This window comes from Microtus oregoni, unplaced genomic scaffold (assembly GCF_018167655.1).
Source record: "Microtus oregoni isolate MIOR12 unplaced genomic scaffold, Mior012 000050F_011, whole genome shotgun sequence".
Classification (NCBI taxonomy): Eukaryota; Metazoa; Chordata; class Mammalia; order Rodentia; family Cricetidae; genus Microtus; species Microtus oregoni.
The window spans coordinates 162,813-185,628 of record NW_024543235.1 but is presented as its reverse complement, the minus strand read 5'-3'; the positions used below and the strand labels follow the sequence as shown (position 1 = coordinate 185,628).

The window sequence follows — 22,816 nt, the reverse complement described above, 5'->3', positions numbered from 1 at the left end:
CTATTTGTATCCTTTCTCCTCTCAGAAGACAGACTCCCAGAATGCAGCATGTCTGCCGCAGTAAATCCTGAGCCAAGGCTGCGCATATAGAACAAACAGAAGATGAGTTTAGCAGAAAAGGCAGAAGGGGCCCAGAGTTTCTATCTCTAAGTGCACATGGGAAAGGAAAAATAGGACCAACACCAGGAGTACTCAGACAGAGGAAAAAGCCACCTGAGAAGTGCTTGAGGTAGTGACAAAATAATCTCATTTCTGACACAGTTGCCTCGGACTACCAGCAAACCCTTTAACTCACCTCACTCCACCAACTCCACTTGGCTAGCCCTTCATGTTTAACACGATACCAAGCTTATCCTGCTCTTTCAGGCTGTTTCCAGGTGAGGATACAAACATGCCATTTGGTTGACCAAAATTAACTGCTAGTAGGTCTAAGGGAAAATAAACTCCACCTTGTTGGAATAATTTTTGTACTGACGTCTCTACTGGATTAGCTTAATGATTAAACCAGGATTTCCTTTAAGTCCAGGGCGCAAAGTGCCTCCCATCCTTGACCAAGGGGAAGCTATACATATGTTAGGGTATGTCTTCACCTCCAACCCAGTCAGGAGATCTCTCCGTCTTCTATTTTCTGCTTGTGTAAAGCTCAAGAATGAGAAAAATGTGTCCTGAAAATGCATACAGCCTTGGGAATGTAACAGCCCTGAGTATACATGTGTTTTCTAGATTCTCAGGACTATCTTAAGCTTTTAGAAATCCCCAAGGTATCTCAGCCCTCTGTTTTTCCTTGGAAGCTTTCTGGTTAGTTAGCTGAAAAGGTTATCTACTGCTTCCAGCAACTGAAAAATTAATTGTGTCTAATGGTTTAAAAAACAACACTCTGGGTAAAAGGCTTTCTGCAACCCAGAGATGAGGTCAAGTAAATAAGACTTCTAAGTGGGGCCTTCCAAGGAAGGACTAGACAGAGGACATGGGGATAGTTCTTTAGCGAGGCAGCTGGCGTTTCTGGGACTAAACTGTTGATTTTCAAGGATATTCTAGCTACAAAGTACAAGGCCAAAGACGGGGCCAGACAAGAACTACCACAAAGTTCCTCTTCCCAATATGTTGTTGGTTTTCTTGGTTGCATGGACCCTGAATTGGTGCAAGTCTTTCGTTTCCAGAATTCTGAACACATTGACTGACATCTGCTGCCTTGTTTTCGGAGTTTTTGTTGATATTGTTGTTGTTCCATTGTCATTAAGGAGAGAATTTTCAAAAGCCCTTGTTCTGCCATTTTTGCTGATGTCATACTTTTCCCAGGGAATGGCTATATTTTTGCAGGGTTGTTTTGGAAAATCACAAGTAAATGAAAAAAGAAGATTGCCTTGAAAAACAAGATGTCTTTTACTACAGTTTAACAAAGACCCTTACAAAAGAAGGCTCCAAGATACTGTGAACCTTGTGCTAAAGAAAGAAATACCACAAGCTCTCGAAAAAGGCTACAGAGTCTCAGGGCCAGGAGGGATTTGTGATAGAGGTTAACTCCTTGCAGGTTCCTTTTTCTAACTGCAAGCAGGGACTGTTGGCTCCAATCAGCCTCCTCAGCAATGCATGCATATTTAACATACTGCTAGGTCACATCTTCAAAATCAAAGCATTCACAGGAGAAAACACATACACACAGTTCATTCTATAAACTCTACAGGGTGCCTTCTATGTGCTGGGCATGAAGAAAAGCTAATCAGTGAGATACAGCAATAGTCTTTCGAAGGTTTTTTGAATCTACAAGGGAAGATGGTTCTGGAATCAGCTAATAGCAGGATGTAGAGCATATAAAGTATGGTAGAAGGTAAGAAAAAGAAAGGACACAAGGCCAACTAGGGTGTGGATGGACCATCTCAAGTTTAAGAGCACATATGTAGTACTTACAAACTGGGAAGCTGGGGCTATATGAACACACGGGCATATTAAAAGTATACCAGAAATAAAAGACCCAAAACTTATCAAACTCACCAGACAGGCAACAGGTGCAAGACCTGCATCTAGACCCTGAAGGACACCTAGTACTGCTATGACAACAGCCTCTAGTGATGCAGACCACTGATCACCTGGGATGTTTGTCAAGGTACTAGCAGGTACTTGTGACTGTCCCCTGGGCTTCAGCTCAGCTTGGTCCCTACAGCTACTCACATTGCTGTCCATAACTCTGTTAATCCATCTATTAGACCTTGTCTCTATGGTTCAACTTAGTCCAGCCTGCAACCCCTGCAGCTCAACCCTGCAGCCCTACAAGTCAACTTTAGCAGCTTGCCAACTGGGTACCTGATCTTACCACTGAAGGGATGTTCTTTGCATGTGCACTGGATCTCTACCTGTCTCCAGTGAGAACTTTTTGAAGCCCTTGAACTCTGCTCCAGCCTTTTCAATACTTCTGTAGCTATCCTATAACCTTCATACATAAAAATAGAATTACCACTTGTTGTGTAATGTATGCTCTGAGATTTAATATTAGTAATTAATATTATAATAAAACCAGGGCTACTTGGCAAACTGTAGCCAGCAAGCTACCAGTATAACTTACGAATTTGTTGTTGTTCAATAAATTCTGATTTTGTTGAAAGACATAAACATGTCCATCTGTTTCTCATATAGCACACTCACAACAATGACAATAAGATAGAAGCTGTAGTGGGGAAGGGAGGAACTTCCTGGTTGAGGAAGCACTGAGTGGACTTGGCAAGCAACTCGGTGTAGGGTGGGGCAGGTGAAATCGAGAGACTAAAAAATAATTTGTAGCTTTCAAGTGTGAGTGATGAGATGTTGACAGAAAATACAGGAGTGGGTGGGTGGGTGATAAGAGTGGAGAAACCACAACAGTTTAGACTCGTAGGCATGGTGCCAAATTTCAAAAGGGAAGGAGAAGCCCACCTACAAAGGAATTTTGAAAAGAAGCACAGTAGATGGCAGGTTAATTAAAAAGGCCTAGAAGTCAGAAGAAAAATCCAGAACACCAAAATTCTGGCACATGGCAGAATGTGCCTTCATTTCCTTCTGCCTGGGTTTATTTATTGCTCTGGTCTCCCCTAGTCTCTGCTGACTTCGGCAAAGGTCCTGCCCCTCTTCATTTATTTCCTTCCTTGTGTCTGACTCTTCCGGGTCTAACAATCAAGAAGTTAGAAAATTTTAAACTGAACAAAGATGAGTGTAGCTCTGGCCATAGCACCATGTATGTTTGCTGAGAAGAGGGCAGCACACTGGATACATGGATGCAGAACAATATGTAGTGGCCATATAATGTAAGACCTGAGGCCCCTCTTCCACAATGGAGGTGAGAAGACCTTGATTCTTCACGCTTTCTCCATCCACTCAGTCGCTGCCACATGCAGTGGGTTAAAAGTATCCCACCTCCATGCTCCATTATACCAGTAACACTGGACAAGTCAAACCAAGCTAGCACAGTTGTAATCCTCAAAAACCGAGCTCATGATTCATGCAGAAAAATGAAACGGACACTGTCCAGTCAAATGGCATGCTAACTGGTTTTCTGATCCTCATCTATGATTCTCTGGGATTTTCCATACCTGCCATGGTAAAGAGAAGGAAGTTCTGTTGGAAATGGTCCTAGGCTAGAAACTCCAAAATGTAAGCTGAACCCTCATGCTGCCATTTCACTTAACCTGTGACCTTGGAGGATCCACTGCACTTCTTTGGACCTCAGACTCTACTTTAAAATGTATGATGTATTTTTCAAACCCTCAGGTCATACTTCATCAAGGGTTATGAAATCTACATAGTGTGATGTAGTCAGTGCTTTCGGTGGACATGGCCACACCTTGACAAGGATTGATTAGACATGCATATCCATGACCTCAAATAAAACTTTGATCTTACTTTAGGCCCTCAAAGACAGACTTGTGTGTTTGGTGAATGTCTTTTTCCCTCTTCCCAGTGTGGCCACATTGAATCAATCTCCTTTTCCTGCTTTCCACTTGAAAAATAAATAAATAAAATTGAGAGTTGGAGAGATGGCTCAGTGGGTAAAAGCAATAAAGTTTGAGTCCCTAACACTATAACAACAAAAATAAAGCAAGGCATGGTCTTGCTTGCTGTAATCTCAGTTTTGGGCTATGGTAGTTGGGGGAGGCAGTTGTGGAAAGATAGGCAGATCCCAGGAGCTCACTGGCTGGCCAATCTAGGCAAAAGATTAAAGTTCAAGTTAAACTACAGACCCTGTTCCAAGAGAATAAGGCAGGCAGCAATAGAACAAGACATCAAACATCCTCCATATCTCTATACGCACATGTACAGACAAGCATATAACACACAAGCCCCACACACAAACAAGAAGTGAAATTAAATATCACAGAGGGAATTGGCTGATTCTGCTTACATTTATATAAACTAGATTACAATCTAAAATGTATTTTTCATAGTGTGATGATCAAGGTTAGAAAGGTTAGAAAAAACTGGAAAGCCACTTGTCCAATACAGTAGCTACACATGCTTTTTAAAATTAAATCAAGATGTTTTGAATGTAGCTCAGTGAAAGGTAAGGTGTGGGGCCCCAAGTTTAAGCTTCAGCACCAACTTAAAAATCAGGTCTTCGCTTCTGCATTGCTGGTGAGTGTGTAAGCTGGTATAGCCCCTTTGGATGTCAGTGTGGTGATTCCTCAGAAAATTAGGAAACAACTTTCCTCAAGACCCAGCAATACCACTTTTGGGTATATATCCAAAGGATGCTCAATCGTGCCACAAGAACATGAGCTCAACTATGTTCATAGCAGCTTTGTTTGTCATAGTCAGAACCTGGAAACAACCTAAATGCCCCTCGACTGAAGAATGGATAAGGAAAATGTGGTACATTTATACATGGGAGTACTACACAGAAGAAAAAAAATAACGACACCTTGAATTTTGCAGGAAAATGGATGGAGCTAGGAAACATCATTTTGAGTGAGGTAACCCAGACACAGAAAGGCAAGTATCATATGTGCTCACTCATAAGTGGTTTTTAAACATAAAGCAAAGAAAACCAGCCCACAAATCACAATTCCAAAGAACTTAGACAACAATGAAGACACTAAGAGAAACTTACATAGATCTAATCTACATGGTAAGTAGAAAGTAAAAAAAAAAAAGACAAGATCTCCTGAGTAAGTTGGGAGCATGGGGACCTTGGGGGAGGGTTGAAGGGGGAGGGGAGAGGCAGGGAGGGAACAGAGAAAAATGTAGAGCTCAATAAAAATCAATAAAAAATCAATTCTTCATAGCACTAAGCTACATTTCAGTCACTCAAAACGCACAATGGATAACTACTGTGCAGGGCAGCATGGGCATGAAATGTTTTCATCATCTCAGTGAGTTGTCATAACCATTTATATTCTAAGGGTTGCTATAGAATCACAGAAGTGGGGGTAGAGTGAGCTGACAGTGGGAATACGCCAAGCCCTGGAAAAAGATGAGTTCATGAGTCTCTCTTAAGAAAGTCTGAATGTGGGCTGGAGAGTTGGCTCAGCGGTTAAGAGGATAGCCTGTTCTTCCAAAGGTCCTGAGTTCAATTCCCAGCAACCACATGGTGGCTCATAGCCATCTGCAATGAGGTCTGGTGCCCTCTTCTGGCCTGCGGTGCCCTCTTCTGGCCTGCAGGCATACAAGCAGACACAATATTGTGTACATAATAAATAAATATTTTTTAAAAAAGAAAGTCTGAATGTGAATTTTGAAGTAAATGAACTAAGTTGTGTTCTGAACTTGGTACTGTGAGGAATACAGAAAAAAAACAGAAAAGAGTCTCATAAATATTTACTAAGTGTTAAGTGAACCAGCTAAGGATATTAAAATGATTTAATGTGAGCCTTATGTAAAAGAAAGAGATAAGGATAAAAGGCAGTTCACAAGGCAAGTATTGACAATCACTAGGTATTGTCAAAATCCAACGAAATGGCAATCAATAGGTATTGGAGGATGCAAATTGAACTGGTGTCTAAATTTTTGCTTGAATTTAGCAGCAATGAGAGAAGAAAATACTCCAGATGAGTAGAACACTGTGTGTGTGTGTGTGTGTGTGTGTGTGTGTGTGTGTGTGTGTGTGCACGCGTGCGCGCGCTCGTATTGGAAAGGGGTAGGTCCTGGGAAATATTGAAATGTGAGGTAAGAGAGGTAAGATGGGATCGCATTATAGAGTGTAAAGCTAGCCAGTGCAGCCCAACTCTCGGTAAAGCCATTCATGGTTTTTAGAGTACTTGTATGTAATCCTGGACTCAGACCCCTTCAGAAAGACAGAACATGAACCACTATTTCCATCTTAGAGAGGAAAAGAAAAAGTCTTAGGAGAGGTGGTAGAATTGTCAAGGGCCATATGTCTAGTGAACAGTATAACCAGGACTCAAAACTAGTTAATCTTATTGTTCATCCGGCATTCTTACTGCTCTGTACTATTCTGGTGCAAACTGTATCCAGAAACCAATGAAAATGTAATAATTGAGGCCTACAGCATTCAAGGCCTGGCTTTACACGGCTAGAAACCAGATGCCATAAAACAGACTGGAATGCAGTACTCACTGCGTATAGAGGAAGTAGATAGAATGAGCTTAGAAGAATAGAGTTATATTTAACTGGAATATCCTAAAGTTACCTTAAAAGTAATAACTACCAGCAGTACAATTCATATACTGTATCTAGAATTTTCCAGACAGCAATGTTTTGGAAATGGTTCCTAAGCAAACAACATTTGATGTATTTCTTCTGCATTTTTAAGGCATTTCTGCCTTGGTAGTGTTTTTTCCCTTGGCAATTTCAATGTCTGCTTCTTAGAATGTATTGGTCACTTGTATCTGTTACTTCACATAAGTTTTCACTGAAAACAGATATGATGTGAAAAGAGCTATAGGCCAAGAGGTTTTCTATACTATTCGACATAGAAATTATCTATTCCTGTTTCCTTCAAAGATCCTAAGGCATGTCATTCATAAATTAGTCATAAGGGAATTTCTGTTAATGTCACTAGACTTAAAAAAAAAAACTGCCCCAGATTTCTAAGGCTATTGCACCTGACAGGGGGTGGGGGGGAACCAAATGCAAACTCATCAGCTTGGTATTGAAGGGCTTCCCCAGCAGGGCGGCTTCACACAGCTCCCGTCGTGTTCTACTGCCCATTTCAACCTCACGGTATCTACTCTCTTAGGCCACAAATAAGCTGCAAGATACATGAAAGATTTTTATCTTTGCTTATTCCTGTCTTACCTGCCCTTAATTCTTTATCTCAAATGCCACTTTCTAGTTTTTCCCATTAATTTTCTCAACAACAAAACATTAGGGGACGTTCTCTCTTTTAAATCCACAGTACTTTATTTACATCTCTATTATAGCACCAAGCCCTTTGTACTTTAGATTACTGTTATTTGTGGACATCTCCTGTCTCTGTATCAAAATGAACTCTGTAAAGTCTCAGGGCATGTAGTGATTATCTGTTCCCTGTAGCTCTGGTCATAAAGCTGTGCCAGAACCATCCCTAAGGTTAATAAAATGTTTACCAAACATATGAACACACCAAAGGTCTAAAAGACCAGATATAGAATTACATGCCTGCACACGCCTGTAATTCTAGCATTTAGGAGACTGGATCAGAAGGAACAGGAATTCAAGGTCAGTCTTTGCTACATTATCAAATTTGAGATTATCTTGGACTACATGAGACCATATCTCTGAAATAATTAAGCTAGCTGATATATTCTTCTAAACATGAATGCCAATCTTTAATTAGTACCGACCAAGTGACCAGTTAGTGACCAGGCCATGGAAATAGAGCATACTTTCTGGTACGAGAAATAAAAAGTTAATTTTTATGCAGTATCATAAGCAACTATACTAGGGACAAAAGCAGCACAGATGTAGTTTGCCTAAGCCAGTTTGGGGTCCAAAGGAGGCTTTGGAAAGGAAGGTAACTAACAGAAAAGAGAATTCAACAAACTAGGTAGGGAAAAGATGCTGCAGGATAAAGAAGTATGAACCAGGGCCAGAGGAAAATTGCTCAGTTGGTAAAGTGCTTGCTGCAAGAGCATGAGAACCTGAGTTCAAATGCGCAGCATCCACATAAAAGCTGGGTGCAGTGATGTGTTCGTGTAATGCCAGTGCTGGGAAGTGGAGACAGCTAGATCTCTGGAATTCACTGGCAAGTCATCTTAGCCAATCAGTGAGGTTCAAGTTCAGTGGTAAACCCAACCTCAAAAAATAAGATGGAGATTTATTGAGGAAGACACCCAAAGCCAACCTCTAAACTCCATATGCATGCATATACATGTGTACACCTACCACATGCATTCACTCACCTGAACACCACCATACAAACATGGATACATATCACACACACACACACACACACACACACACACACACACACACACACACCAAACACTGAGGACAGAGAGAAAGAGGTAGAGATAGAGAGGGGGAGAAGGAGAAGGAGGGGGAGAGGGAAAAGAGAGACGGAAAAACCATATTACTGACATCACGTGTGGACTGCCAAGGGTTGAGGCTAGGGAAACATTCAGCACCAGAAGATGCTGACCTTGGCAGCCTTAATAAGGATTCTGGAATTGACTCAGGATTCATGGAGCCTCTGAGGATCTCTAATACCTCTGTAACTACATACAGAAAAATTTAAATTTATAGGCGTAGTATATCAAGTCATTGTCCATTAAAATATCCCCATGTCATTTTTTAACCATTCAGCACTGATTAAATGCTTTAAAAAAAAAACAAAGACAGTGGGGGGAAAAGGACAAACTTTAAAATAAGATGGTACTGTGAAAATAGTTAAGGGTGGTCTCCTTCTGGTCCCTCTGGTAGCATGCTAAGTGTCAGACCACCTCGGGAGAACTGGAGTCTTTTCCAGGAACTCTATTCCTCATTTTGAGCACTTTCCCAGTTTTACCCTCATTTACAACCCCCTCCACATCCTCCCAGACCTCAGGAATTTTCCCCATACCCTTTCCATATCACACTTCATTAGGAAATGTTGCCAGTAGACATATGATGCTAAAAAAAATCTTTACCTTTGAAATAATGTAAAATTAAGTTGCCAAAGTCAAGTTTGGCGATTGCATAAAATCGCAAGTGTACCTTCACTTTCAAAACTAAAGATGCATTCCAAGTTGACCCCAAGGAAAAATTCTTTAAACTGGTTTCCTGTTATTTTATTATCATTTGAATCATATTACCCAAGAAAAGACAATAAATTTGTCACTATCCAAAAAAGATAGACCTTGTAAGTAAATGGCTCCTCGTCCCTAATGTGCACAGTATGTACCAGACACCAGGAAAATAAATCCCTTCCCATAAGCATGAAGAGTCTGCTTACTGGCCAAAGTAAAATGTTCTCAAATGTCTGCCAGGCAGAGAACCTAAAATTTCAAGAAAACATGGCAAATTTTCATCTTTAACTGTTTCTTCAGAAAGTGTCTCCTTATAAGATGTCCAGACAAAAGTTCCTTCATTAAGACATTTCTCAAAGAATTATTAATTAAATATACCAGAACAATTCTACATTTAGCAGTTAGTTCTAAGAAACCAGTGTGTTGTGAACCAATAATATGGTTTAAGATGCCTAAATCAGCTGTAATTTATAATATCATAAACCTAGAAATAAATCAAAATCAATCAACAAAAGATGAAGTTTAAAATATGGCCTACCATACACAAGAATATTGCACAGAAAAAAAACTGGATACGACAGATAATGTATTAAGCAAAAGAAGCCATATATAAAAGAATAATCACAGTGGGATTCTATTTAAATAAAGCTTAAATCAAGCAAAACGAATATATGATTATAGAAAACAAAATAGTTATTACCTCAGGAGAAAGTATTCACTACGAAGAGAAAACAAAACTCTCTAAGGGGCAGCAAACGACTATACTTGATTTTGGTGACATTTACAAACATAAAATTTTTTTGAACTATACATTTAAAATTTGTGTGCTTAGTGTGCTACATAGGATTATCACAAATTCAAGCATAAACTGGGTTACATCATAATTTCAAGGATACCCTGGTTTACAAGCAAGTTCCAGGCGAGCCTTGGTTAGATAGAGAGATTGTTAAAAAAAAAAAAAAAAAAAACTCTACTGCGGAATTTGAAGTGTGGTATAGAAACCTAGTGGAGTGGAAACTTCCTAAACTATATGAAGGCGATCCTAAAGAAGTCTTCAAATAATTGGGGAGATGAAGTCCCAACTGACCATCTCTTGTTACCAAACGAAGCTTCTAGTACTGGGACTGGGTTACATTCAATTAGGTTGTTGGCCAGGGGGTCCCATGGAACCCCCCCAAACACCCAGGCTCTTACCAAGACAATAGTTTGCTTTCCACAAACTGACAGCAAGCTGCTATTTCTGAAGACAGCGTTAATACAACTCATTGACAAGGACAGGTCAAGACGGTGATTACATAGTGACTACATTTCACCCCATCTTCTAGTATCTTTGGAATGGGAAGATATTATTCAGGCTATCAAAAGAGAAACGTAAACCCCAACCCTGCCACAAAACCTTTGATCTACAATCTTTCCTGCCTACAAAATATGCTAGGACAATGGTGGCACAAAACTCATGGGAGTAATCAAGCAACATTTGATTTTACTTTAGGCACACTCTATGAGATGAAACCCATACCCAAAACTGCTTAAGTTACCAAGAATCAGAGACCAGATACCCCAGAAACCTAGGGTCAAAACAAATACTACTTGTGTTTTAATAAAATGACTCCCAATGGCATTCCGCTACACTCATACATAGATCAGTGCCTTGTTCAGCCATCATCAGAGAAGCTTCCTCTTGCATCACATAGGAACAAATACGGGGAACCACAATCACACATGAGAGAGAGACGAGAGAGAGAGAGAGAGAGAGAGAGAGAGAGAGAGAGAGAGAGAGAGAGAGAGAGAGAAAGGCAAAGAGACAGACAGACAGACCTTGGAACACTCAGCTCTAAGTGGGATGTCTCCATAAAATCTCTCCCCTTAGAGCTCAAGAAATTGAAGTATGATTAAGCAAAGCAGACAGCCATTGACTCTTACCTCGACCTCAGTCCAAAATGGCGATCCTGCCTCCAGCAATCTCAGAAAGAGACTGTGTCTGTGAGCTCTCTCCTCCCGTTTTATAATCCTCTCTAGGGCTGGGATTAAGGTTTGCACCACTGGGATTAAAGACATGCACAGCTCGGTTTCTATGGCAAACTAGTGTGGCTACTGGGATTAAAGGTGTGTGTTACCACTGTCTGGGTTGTAAGACTGACCAGTGGTGCTGTTTTATTCTCTGATCTCCAGGCAAGCTTTATTTATTAAAATACAAATGAAGTATCACTACAGGAAACCCCCATGGAAGAGGAGGTGGGGATGGAGGACACCAAGAAAACAAGGCCCTCTGAATCAACTGAGCACAGCTCTTATGAACTCAGAGTCTGAAGCAGCAAGCACAGGGCCTGCATGAGTCTGCACCAGGTTTTCTGAATATATAGTTAGCTCTCAGTTTAATGTTTTCACGGGACTCCTGAGTGTGTAAATGAGTGGATCTCTGGTTATTGTACCTTCCCTTGGGACTCTTCTGTGGGGTTGCCATGTCTAACTTCAATATGTTATCTTTTGCTTCATCGTATTATTTTTCACTTTGTCATGTATGGCTGTTATCTCTTGGAAGCCCGCTCTCTTCAAATGAGAGACAGAAAGGGAGTGGATCCAGATGGGAGGGAGGAAAAGGTGGGGAGGAACTGGGAGGAGTAGAAGGATGGGGAACTGTAATCAGGATGTATTATATGGGAAAAGTTTCTTTTTTCTTTCTTTCTTTCTTTCTTTCTTTTTTTTTCAAGACGGGGTTTCTCTGTAGCTTTGGAACCTGTCCTAGAACTCGTTCTGTAGACCAGGCTGGCCTCGAACTCACAGAGATCTTCCTGCCTCCCGATCACTGGGATTAAAGATGTGTGTCACCACCACCCAGCTCCATTTTCAATAAAAGGGAAAAATAAATTAAACTATACATTCACATAAAAATTGTACTTTACTCTTTTCAGCTATAACTTTATAAGAAAATGCTAAATTTCTACATTAGATTTACTTCCAGGACTTACTAGTGATAGACATCAAAATTATATTAACAATATCATTTGCCAATATCAAAAATGAACATATAAATTTATTATATCCTCCTGTATACATATATATCAAATCTAAATGCAAGCAGTTAGGGACTTCAGATATTTATAAATATAATTGTGAGATTTTTCCATTTATATCATTCTAAATTCTACCAGCATTCGTAGATTTATTTTGACTGTGAATCATGGCTTTATTAAATATTATAGCATCAGTTGGTTATTATCAGGATAATATATTGAATTCATTCTTTAATAAAAAGCTAGTGGGAATGGTTAGGATATGGTTCAGTCAGTCAAGCACTTGGCCTTGGAGAAAGAAGACCCGAGCTTGATTCCTCAAACCCAAGTAATAAAGCACCACATATGGTAGCTATATTTGTAATCGCAATGTTGTGAAGGTAGAGAAAGGAAGATCCCTAGGGATTGGTCATCCCCTCTTGCCTAGTTGGTGGGTACCTAATCATGACAGAGCCTGCCTCACAGGAGGAAGATAGTGTTTTTGAAGATGTCCGTTATGGTTGTCCTTCAGTATTACACACAAATATGCACACTCACACACACATACACACACGTGCATAAAAAGTATGTGTGGCAGGCCATTAGGCTAAGGGGGCTCCAGTGTCTTTGATTCCTACTTCAGCAAACCAGATTCCAATGGTGTAAATAGGAAAATGAAATTTAATTTTAACCAATCAGTAAGGGAATTTACTAATTACAAACTATCAACTAATCTCTGGGGGCTTTCCATTTCAATCAATCAAGCATTTACTTTGTCTTACATCCTTTCATGCCCCTCTGTGAAGCTTACCCCTCCGGTGGCTTGGAGCTACCCAATTTATAAATCAATATACATTGAAACGAAGGCTTTGGAATTTTAAAGCACTCAACTGTATATTTTAAACAAATTTGCTCCCTAAATCTTACTGAAGAAATAATAGTAGACTGACTGGACTGTTACCCAGGATCCAAAGGGTGACATTCTATTTCTGGTCCACCTGTTAGAGTCATGTCATCTCAGGTCACTCTTACAGGTTCTGAGATTCCCTCCCCTCATGCAGAAAATGCTGATAATACTCTCCCTCCTGGCTCTGCAGCGAATATCTAATGAGAAAGCTAACAGGAGAGTGCTTTATCGTATACTGGTAAAGGAATGATAATATGCCTCAAACTAAAGACTTGTACCTGGTGTGGCCAATGAAAACTGAGCTTCAGTTTCAAAGCTTGTTACATATGCCTTGCATTTCAGTTGAGTCAGGACCAGCAGCACTAAAATTTAACATATCTGAGATGGTGAAACAATTACATTATGTATAAAGGGAAACGCAATTAATAACTTCCTTGCCTTTTCCAGTTATGAGTTTTAGATGTCTCTTTAGTCATGCAACAACCACTATATTAATTTCCCACGTGAACTCTGAACTGCTTCTGCACCATCCATGCGCTATCCGCAGTACTGTAGGCCCCTTGGAGTCTGAATTTCACACTAACTGCCCCTGAAGGCCACTCTCATTTCTGCCATTTGCCATCTACCATGAAATTTAAAAATATGCCTCACTCTGTATGGCTTGCCAACGCCCCAAGTGCTTCTCTTCAGTGCCCCAAATGGAAGGTGCCTTTTGTTATATCACATTTTAGAGTTTCTTTCTTTGATGAGAGGAAGTGAGGCAGGCTAGAATTACCTCAGAATGCTTCCTGTCACCATTTGCTCTGTTCAGCAACCCTAGCAGACAACCCCTAATTGGATAGTCCTGCAGAATTAGGAGCTTGAAATAAAAAAAAAAAAATGTGTGTGTGTGTGTGTGTGTGGGGGGGGTAATCTGGTTCCAGGAGCGCCAAGGGCTCGTGTTCCCGGTGATGCAGTTCTCAGTCCCATAATGAAGGTTTCCAAATAAGCGCAAGCTTGCAGATAGCCAAACAAAATACCCAGAGACAGTGAATCCAGACCATCCCATGATCCTTGAAAAGAATCCCCTTCAGACATTAAGTCCAATGAAGAAGCTTACTGTTGACCCTCAGTAGGTAGGAGGTGGGGCCAATTTTGCAAATGTAGGTTGAAAGCAGCAAAAGGGACAAGAGTCAAAATTATCAAAACTAAATATGGGTATAGGGAAATGACTCAGTTGGTTAAGTGCCTAACTTACACCATGAATATCTGAATTTCAATCCTCAGCACCCATGCTAAAATCAAGCATAGCTACCTATGTCTATAACCTCAGCCTTCGGGAGGAGTAGATAGGGATTTCTGAATCTCATTTGCCAGCCAGGCTACTCAAACCTGTGAGCTTCAAGTTCAGTTAGGAACCTTGTCTGAAAAAATAAAGGTGGAGAGCCATTGAGGAGAGATATCCAATATTGACTTCAGGCCTACACACACATACACATGCATACACCCAACACCACACACACACAAACACACATACACACATGCAAACACACACACACACACACAGAGAGAGAGAGAGAGAGAGAGAGAGAGAGAGAGAGAGAGAGAGAGAGAGAGAGACCTAACAAGAACATTGAAACAAAAGCAAACATGGGAAAAATTTGCCTTAGAATATCATGGTTCTATGGGATAATATAAAAATTTAGAGTCATAATAATACACTTACTCAAAAAATGACTAAATTATAGTCCATATACTATAATTTTAAGATTGTAGGGGGTCACCAAAACATGAAAAACTGTATTAAAGGGTCACAGCAGTAGGAAGGTTGAGAACTACTGATCATGACCCATGACTATAACCCCAGCACTTGAAAGGCTGAGATGGAGCTGCCATGAGTTCTAGGTCAGCCTGGGCTATAGAGTGAGAATCTTATCTCATAAAAATGCAAAGCAAAGAAATCAAGTTGAGAGAGTAGGTTTTTTTTTAAATAAAGAGAATTCTATGAGGTGGTTAAAATGTTAGAGCCTCATAATTCTCAGATTGGAGGTGTGTGCATGAGTGTGTGTGTGTGTGTGTGTGTGTGTGTGTGTGTGTGTGTGTGACAAAAATAAAAAGACCATTTTTCTTCCCTTAGATATCTAAAAGTCTAAGCAGTCAGATTAGTTGAATCAAAATAGAATGTGTTTGGTAGGGACTAGGAATGGAGGTCAGAGTGATTTTATCTATTCTTAACTTTTCACTGGGAGAGAGGCTATAACTAACACAACATCCATGCTTTCTTTAAGCAATCACTTACACATTCTGGTTCCAATAAAACATGGAGTAGATTTGTCTTTCCCTGTTCCTCTTACTTAAATACAGCTAAAACCACAAGGTATCATAAATAAATATATTCATCTCTCCTAAATCTCTGAAAGGTAAAACGGACAAGGTATTCTGGTTGCTAGGGGCCTTAGGACCTAAGTGATAACATGGAAGTGAGCCCTCTGAGTTTTTAGTAACATATGCTGAACCTTGTGACAGAATAGTCATATAATGCAGCAGTGTAGACACACATACACAATAAATGTCCCTCAAAAGTAAGCTATTTCTAGCCAAAAGAACATAAAAGTAACAAACTATAAAAAAAACTTTTATTAGGCAATAATTAGCCAGTCAAATACAATAGAAATTTAATCCTAATTCTTATCACAAAATGGGATGGCTGGATTTCCACCTTCATCTGGATTTAGTTACACACCAACTTCCCCATCTCCCTGAAGCAGTTTTAAAAAGACAGAATTGAGATCCAGCACTTTCAACCATGCCAGGCATCAATGACTCCCCCACCACACAATGGTAGTAGAGACCTTTCTCTTAAAGTCAGGGTAGTGTTAGTGGAGGCCTATTGAGGGCCTTAAATTTCACCCCTGCCTAGTAATAATGGCATCCCTATCCCTACACTGAGGATAAATGGCTCATGAAGGGAGAACTTGACTCCCATCTCTACCCAGCAATATAAATGTAATTCATTCTTCCCCCAACTATAGTGGTGTCAAAGTAGGCTTGTCAAAACGGGAGAATGAAATAAGATCCAGAGAGTCACAACATAAAGATTCAAAGACATGGTACAAGATCATTCATGATACAAAGAACTAGGAACATATCAACTTGAGTGGGAAAAGGCGTTTAACAGACACCAACACGGAAATGACACAAATATTGTAATGATTCAACAATTTTAAGCCACTCATCTTAAAATGCTCCAAACAAGCAACTCTTAACTCTGCAGAGCCAATTTTTAAAAATGGAAAATCTCATTAAAGAAATAAAAGGCATAAAAAAAGAAGTACCAGATTTTTAGAATGGAAAAATACAATAATTAAGATGAAAAATTCATTGGCTGATCACAATAGAACAAAAGAAGATGATGGGGAAAATCAGGGAAATTAAAAATGGAATGATAGAGAATACCCAGTATGAGCAACAAAGAAATCAAGTTGGAAAAAAGTAAACAGAGATTCAGGGATATATTAAACTAAACAGTACATTAAATATCCATGTCATTAGAGTTCTAGGAAGAGAAGAAAAAGAGTATGGTGTTTAAGAAATACAGAAAATGTAATTGGTAAAAAAAAAATCCCCACATTTCAGAAAAAGGGTAGTTTATTTTTAAATTGACAGGCACATATGCTTTATATTTGTAGTATAAAATATGTTTTGACATATATAAACATTGTGTGATGGCTAAATAAAGCTAATTACCATAAAATCTCCAATATTTGGCAAAAATTCTGAGCAACAATAAACCAACAAGATATAATTGGGATACACAGAAAATTCTACATAATAAGAGCAGAATATACATTTTCAACCTCCCAAGAGACACTCACACAGAGTCCAAGTGCCCAAGCCGAGGTCCCCAGTTAGTTCCTTGGGCAGCTGAGGATAGGGAACTGGAAATGACCCTATCCTAGAGCAATAATGATGAATATCTTGCATATCATCATAGAACCTTCATCTGGTGATGGATGGAGATAGAGACAGAGACCCACACTGGAGCACTGGACTGATCTCCCAAGGTCCCAGTGAGGAGCAGAAGGAGGGAGAACATGAGCAAAGAAGTCGGGACCACGAGGGGTGCACCCACCCACTGAGACAGTGGAGCTGATCTATTGGGAGCTCACCAAGGCCAGCTGGACTGTGACTGAAAAAGCAGGGGATAAAACTGGACTCTCTGTGCATGGCGAACAATGAGGGCTGATGAGAAGCCAAGGACAATGGCACAGGGTTTTGAACCTATGTAATGTGCTGGCTTTGTGGGAGCCTAGCCAGTTTGGATGTTCACCTTCCTAGGAATGGACGGAGAGGTGGGGAGGACCTAGGACTTACCACAGGGCAGGGAACCCTGACTGCTCTTTGGACTGGAGAGGGAGGGGGAGAGGAGTGGGGGGAGGGGGAGAAGGGTGGGAGGAGGGGGAGGGAAATGGGAGGCTGGGAGGAGGTGGAAACTTGTGTTTTTTTTCTCCTTTTCTCAATAAAAAAATGGAAAAAAAACATACACAAACAAATTAGAAATATTTGAAATTATGCAGAATGTATCTCTGATGACAATGGCACCAAAGAAAATACTTCCAAACAAGTAGAAATTAGATGTATCTTACCTCTAAATAATCCATCAGTCAAAAGGCAAGTCTCAAGGGGAGTTAAAAATACATCTTGAAATAAATAACATACAGATACAATGACAGACAAGAAGAGACTGTTAGCAGCTGTTGGGGATATGCATGTTGGGAATAGGTGAGGGGTACTGACTACAGGAGAGATTTTTATACTGCCAGAATAATTCCTGGTTGTGGTACTTGTTAAACAAATCTACATATGTCAAAATAACATGGCCGAGATAGAGAGATGACTGAGGAAAAGGCAAGCATGAGGACCTGAGTTCAGATCCCCCGAGACCCCATGAAAGCTGGGCTTGGTGATGCTCATCAGTCATCCAGCACTGAAGAGTCAAACAGCCCCCTACAACTCAGTGGTCAGCCAGCCTAGTCAAATTGGGGTGCTCCAGACCAGTGAGACACCTTTTCTTAAAAACTCAGGCAGAGGGCAACTGAGAAAGCTACTGACGTTGCCTTCTGGCTTCAACACACACATACACACCCATGCATGTGCACCTACATATATATGAATATGAATGTGTAAATACTGAAATGCCATACTTATGAATGTCAAACAACACACACACACATACACATACACACACACACACACACACACCTTGAAGCTGTTTACACATATGTTAATGCATCATCATTGTGAAAATACCTGAGAGAAATAACTTAACAGAAGACAGCTGATTTTGGTTTCAGAGGTTTCAGTCTATGGTTGACTAAGCCTAAAGTGAGACTAAAATATCACGTGGAAGGGCATGACGGAGGAAAGCTTCTCACCTCATAGCAACCAGAAAGCAAAAGGATAAACAGGAAGAGGCAGAGATAAGGCATAACCACCAGAAGCATACACCTCTGCGACCCATTTCCTCCAACCAGGCCCCACTTCCTAATAGCCCATTCAGTATGAACTCATCTAATGAGTTAATCCTTATGATTCAATCACCTCTCAACTAGAGAATCAAGCCATCAATCCACGACCCTTTTGGTAGCGGGACAGTTTCATTCCAAACTACGACATGCCAGTATCAATTTCCTGGTTTTGATATTGAATTTTAATCTATGACCATGACACCCTGAATGTGCCCGATCTCATCTGATACTGTATTATAATTCTATACAGTGTAGTGGACGAGGTAAACATAATGAAGAGTATAGAGAACCCTTCTGGGTTCCTGTAATTCGTTGTGATTATTTTATTGTTCATAACAAAAAATAACAAAATCATTTACAAATTACCTAGAAACAAGAGCATGAATGCTAAAGAGTGGTAAATAAAACGCCTTAGTAAATTGCTATAACAGTATGTCAGTTTTATAATGAAATAGATTTAAATGGGAATATTTTGAATAGACCAGTGACATAGAATAACAGGGACATTTTAACAGTGGCATCAAAAACAAATATTAAAATGTCTCATTTTAAACCTGGTAAGTGGCAATTGTAAACTGCTGACAATATGACACATAAATTACATTTTCAAATAAGTGAAAAATCAATTTCAAAAAGTTTGGAGTTTGCTACTCAGCCCTTAGCTAGTAAGTATGAATAGAGGAAATCCATGCCTGGTAACTCAAAACCTATTCCTATGGCTGCCGTGTAGTTAGCTGAACTGCATATATTCCCTGTCTGGCATTCCCATATCATTGTTTCCTCATTTCTGCCATGGAATGACTAAACTATTTGGTGATAATTAGAAAGAAACAAATGAGGGCCAATTACCTTTCTCTACACAATCCAAAATGGTGAACACTAGCCATAAGGAGCTATTTAATTTTAAATTAAGCAAAAATTTTAAAAAATTCCTAAACACATTTTAAGTGCTCACTAATCCTGTATGGCTAAGGGTGTCAAAGTAGAACAGTATAGATACAGAGAGTTCTGCTGTACAGCACAAAATCTTGTCATTTCCCCCATAGTCATGCAGGTACAGTCTGGAGCCCTCTGACAGAGATGGCTATTGCAGGATCTGGGGTCTGCATTTATACATAACTGTATCTTCATCAATATTTAGCAACATGTTAAAGCGGTTATGTGCTAGAGTTTGGGAATAAAACTGCCTGAATTTGTACGTAAACTCCAAGTTTTACTAGGCATGTTATTTTACATCTACAGCCCTAGTTTTTGTTGTTCATTTGTTTAAAATTTCATTTTTAAAAATGCAAGGCCTGGAGGGTACTAGTGCCTATCTCAAAGGTTTAGTGTATGGATTACGTGAGACACATTATCTGATGCTTGTTCTCTATAGACGCTAATTATTAGCATGTGCTTTACTTAAGTCTGGAAGGCTAATGTGCTTTTTCTAGGGCCTAGAATCTATGTGGCCAGCAGAAAAGGCAATAGGGAACAGTCAATCATCTGAGTAGCCAAGAAGTCAGACACTGACAGGGCCCCTTTGTGCCAAGACGAACGTCAGCAGCAACTGCATTGTTCCTCCAGAACCTGGGGCCAGCACCACAAAAGACAAGACCTTTTCCTGTAAGATCTATTTACCATCTATCTTTCATAATATAAAGAAGAGGCTTACGCTTACTGTCAAGGAACTCCAAATCCAAAGTTAACTACCACATCTACCAAATAAAATAAAAGCACATTATACTGTCTATAAAATAATATGCAAGCAAATCACTCGGTATGAGGTATGTTGGGTCCTGTTCTTTTCTAAGCTGTTTCTAGCAATCACATCGCATTCCTTGATGCACTATTATGGTTAAATGTCAGTATACCAATTCCTTGTGTAAATACAACACACCTCCACAATAAACTGGACAAATATTTATAGATCACCTACTACACATGGGGCGCATTTATTCTACACTGGTCATTAGCAAACTATAGCTACAAGACTAAATTTATCCCATCTTACATATTTTCTGTGGAAAGCAAAGTAAAAATGATGTTTACATTTTGAAACAGCATGGAAACCACCTTCAACCACAATTGCTGAACACTGGCTAGCTTTGGAAATTAGCTTTTGCTGCCAACTTGATAATTTGTCTTAATTCAACCTAAAGTTAGAAAACAAAAATTCCAAGTGAAGATGGAGTAAAACCATTTTAGTGCCTAATATTGCCTGAACTATCAGGGATGGCAAGACCCTTTATATACTTCTGGTACTGGGACAAGTCAAAACAATGGAATGGTACTTCATACCCACTACTAGCTATAACAAAAAGAAATATATTGATACATATAGTTCATTGTAGAAAGTTTTTCATCCAAATTCATTATTGTGGGAAGATAAAATAGCCACTTTGGGAGAGTCTGACGCTCCCTCAAAAAGTTAAATGGAGTTGTTCATATGACTATGATCCAAAAATTCCACACCTAAATATGTACACAAAGAAAGAAAAGTACATGTCTGAACAGAAACTTACATATAAAGTATAGCAGCCATATTTAGAAGAAACAAAAGGTAGTAATAACCCAAGTGGCCATAAACTAATGAATGGCTAAACAAAATATGTAACTGACATAAAATGGTATATATTCATTCATAAAAAGAAATGGAGTGATGATACATTTGTATAAATTTTAAAATGATTCTATTAACTGACAAAACAAGCCATGAAAGACCAAATATTATTATCTTATTTGTATAGTTAATGCTCATAAAGTAGAAGCCTATAGAATAATGTTTGTATAAGGAGAGCAAAAGGAAGAATAACAATAGATACAAATCTTCCTTCTTAGGGAAAGCAGATGATTAAAAGCAAGCTTTTGGGAGTGGTAACATAACTCTGAATATACTTATAATCATTAAATTGTGTGCTTAAAAAATTACAAACCAAAAATCAGCTTGGGAGTTGTCAAGAACAGTGGGGGGGGGGAGTGACCACAAAGAAGCATGTGACAATTTGGGAGAATCATGGGAATATTTTATATCTCAACTTTGGTGTTGGTTATGCAACAGTATATATTTATAACCAAGTACACTGAACTTTTAACACTGATATCACAATATAGCTACCTCTTAGCATACGGTAAACAGGAGCAGCATCTCCAGTCGCGCACAAGTTTCCAACAGATATTACACTTGAGTTCACACTGAAGTTCTAGCAGCAGATTTGAGACCTTAAGGCCAAGTGGAAAGTGGAAAGGTTATTCCCTGAGCCCAAGATCCACTTCCCTGTGCAGGTGAGGAGCTTTCACCTAACCGTCAGTTGGAAGTGATTAATCTGCAATGTAATGGCATTTCCCAAAGCAAACACGACAATAGACTTATTTCTCAAGCAGCAAATATGGTCAGTTAAAATCCTATGCTCCTGTACCCCTATCCAATCATAAGAAAATAGACTTTAAAAAATACCTAACAAGTACACTTCAAAACTACCAAAGTCAGCAAAACAAGCAAAATCTGAGAAACTGTCACAAGCTTCTAAAGATACAGAAACACCATGTGATTCATAGGACCATGGATGGGACGCTGCCCACAGAAAAACTAATGAAACTGGAGCAAAGTATGGAGAAAAGTTGATTACAATATACAATGTGTGTTTATCTGTTGTGATAATGATAGAAAAGTGAATTAAAATAAAAGATTCAACAAATACTGCTAGAACATCTGGATAACAACCTTAGCTAACCTGATGTTACACCATATAGAAAAGTTAACTCAAAATGGATCATAGACTTAAATGCAAAAGAAAAAAACCAAAATTCCAGAAGAAAACATGTGGAATCAACTCATCAAAATCGTACCATTCTAAAGTCTTAACTAGATACAACACTAGAGAGAGAGAGATCTTGAGGTAGGAGAATCACTATAAGTCTGGGGCAAGCCTGGGTTACTCAGTGAGCTGCAGGACAGCCTGGACTACAGAGTGAGACCTTGTCTCAAAAAAAAAAAAATTGCCAGGTGGTGGTGGCCCACACTTTTAATCCCAGCACTAGGGAGGCAAAGGCAGGCGGACCTCAGTGAGTTCAAGGCCAAATTTGTTTACAGAGTGAGTTCCAGGACAGCCAGAACTGCTACACAGAGGTCTTGAAAACAAACAAACAAAAAGTTCAAAACTTTTCCTTCAAAACACATACCATTGTGGTGAAGAAAGCCAAACAACAGGGGCACTCACCTGAAAAAGCAACTAGGGAGTCAAAGGCAGAAGGATTGCAAGTTTGAGACTAGCTTGGGATACACAGTGAGACCATGTC

General features: G+C 39.5%; 1 protein-coding gene across 3 annotated transcripts in view; it reads right to left on the bottom strand.

Annotated features, from left to right (window-relative positions):
• The window catches only part of LOC121436953 (cysteine protease ATG4A), a 55,673-nt gene that overhangs the window by 26,324 nt on the left and 6,533 nt on the right, over positions 1 to 22,816 (bottom strand). Inside the window, exon 1 of one of the 3 annotated variants that reach the window (XM_041636867.1) lies at positions 296 to 423. The exons of the other annotated variants lie outside the window; for them this stretch is intronic. The gene's annotated coding sequence lies outside the window, so the exon portion shown is untranslated. Of the gene's footprint in view, positions 1 to 295; positions 424 to 22,816 lie in introns of those variants that run through there. 3 annotated transcript variants of the gene reach the window in all.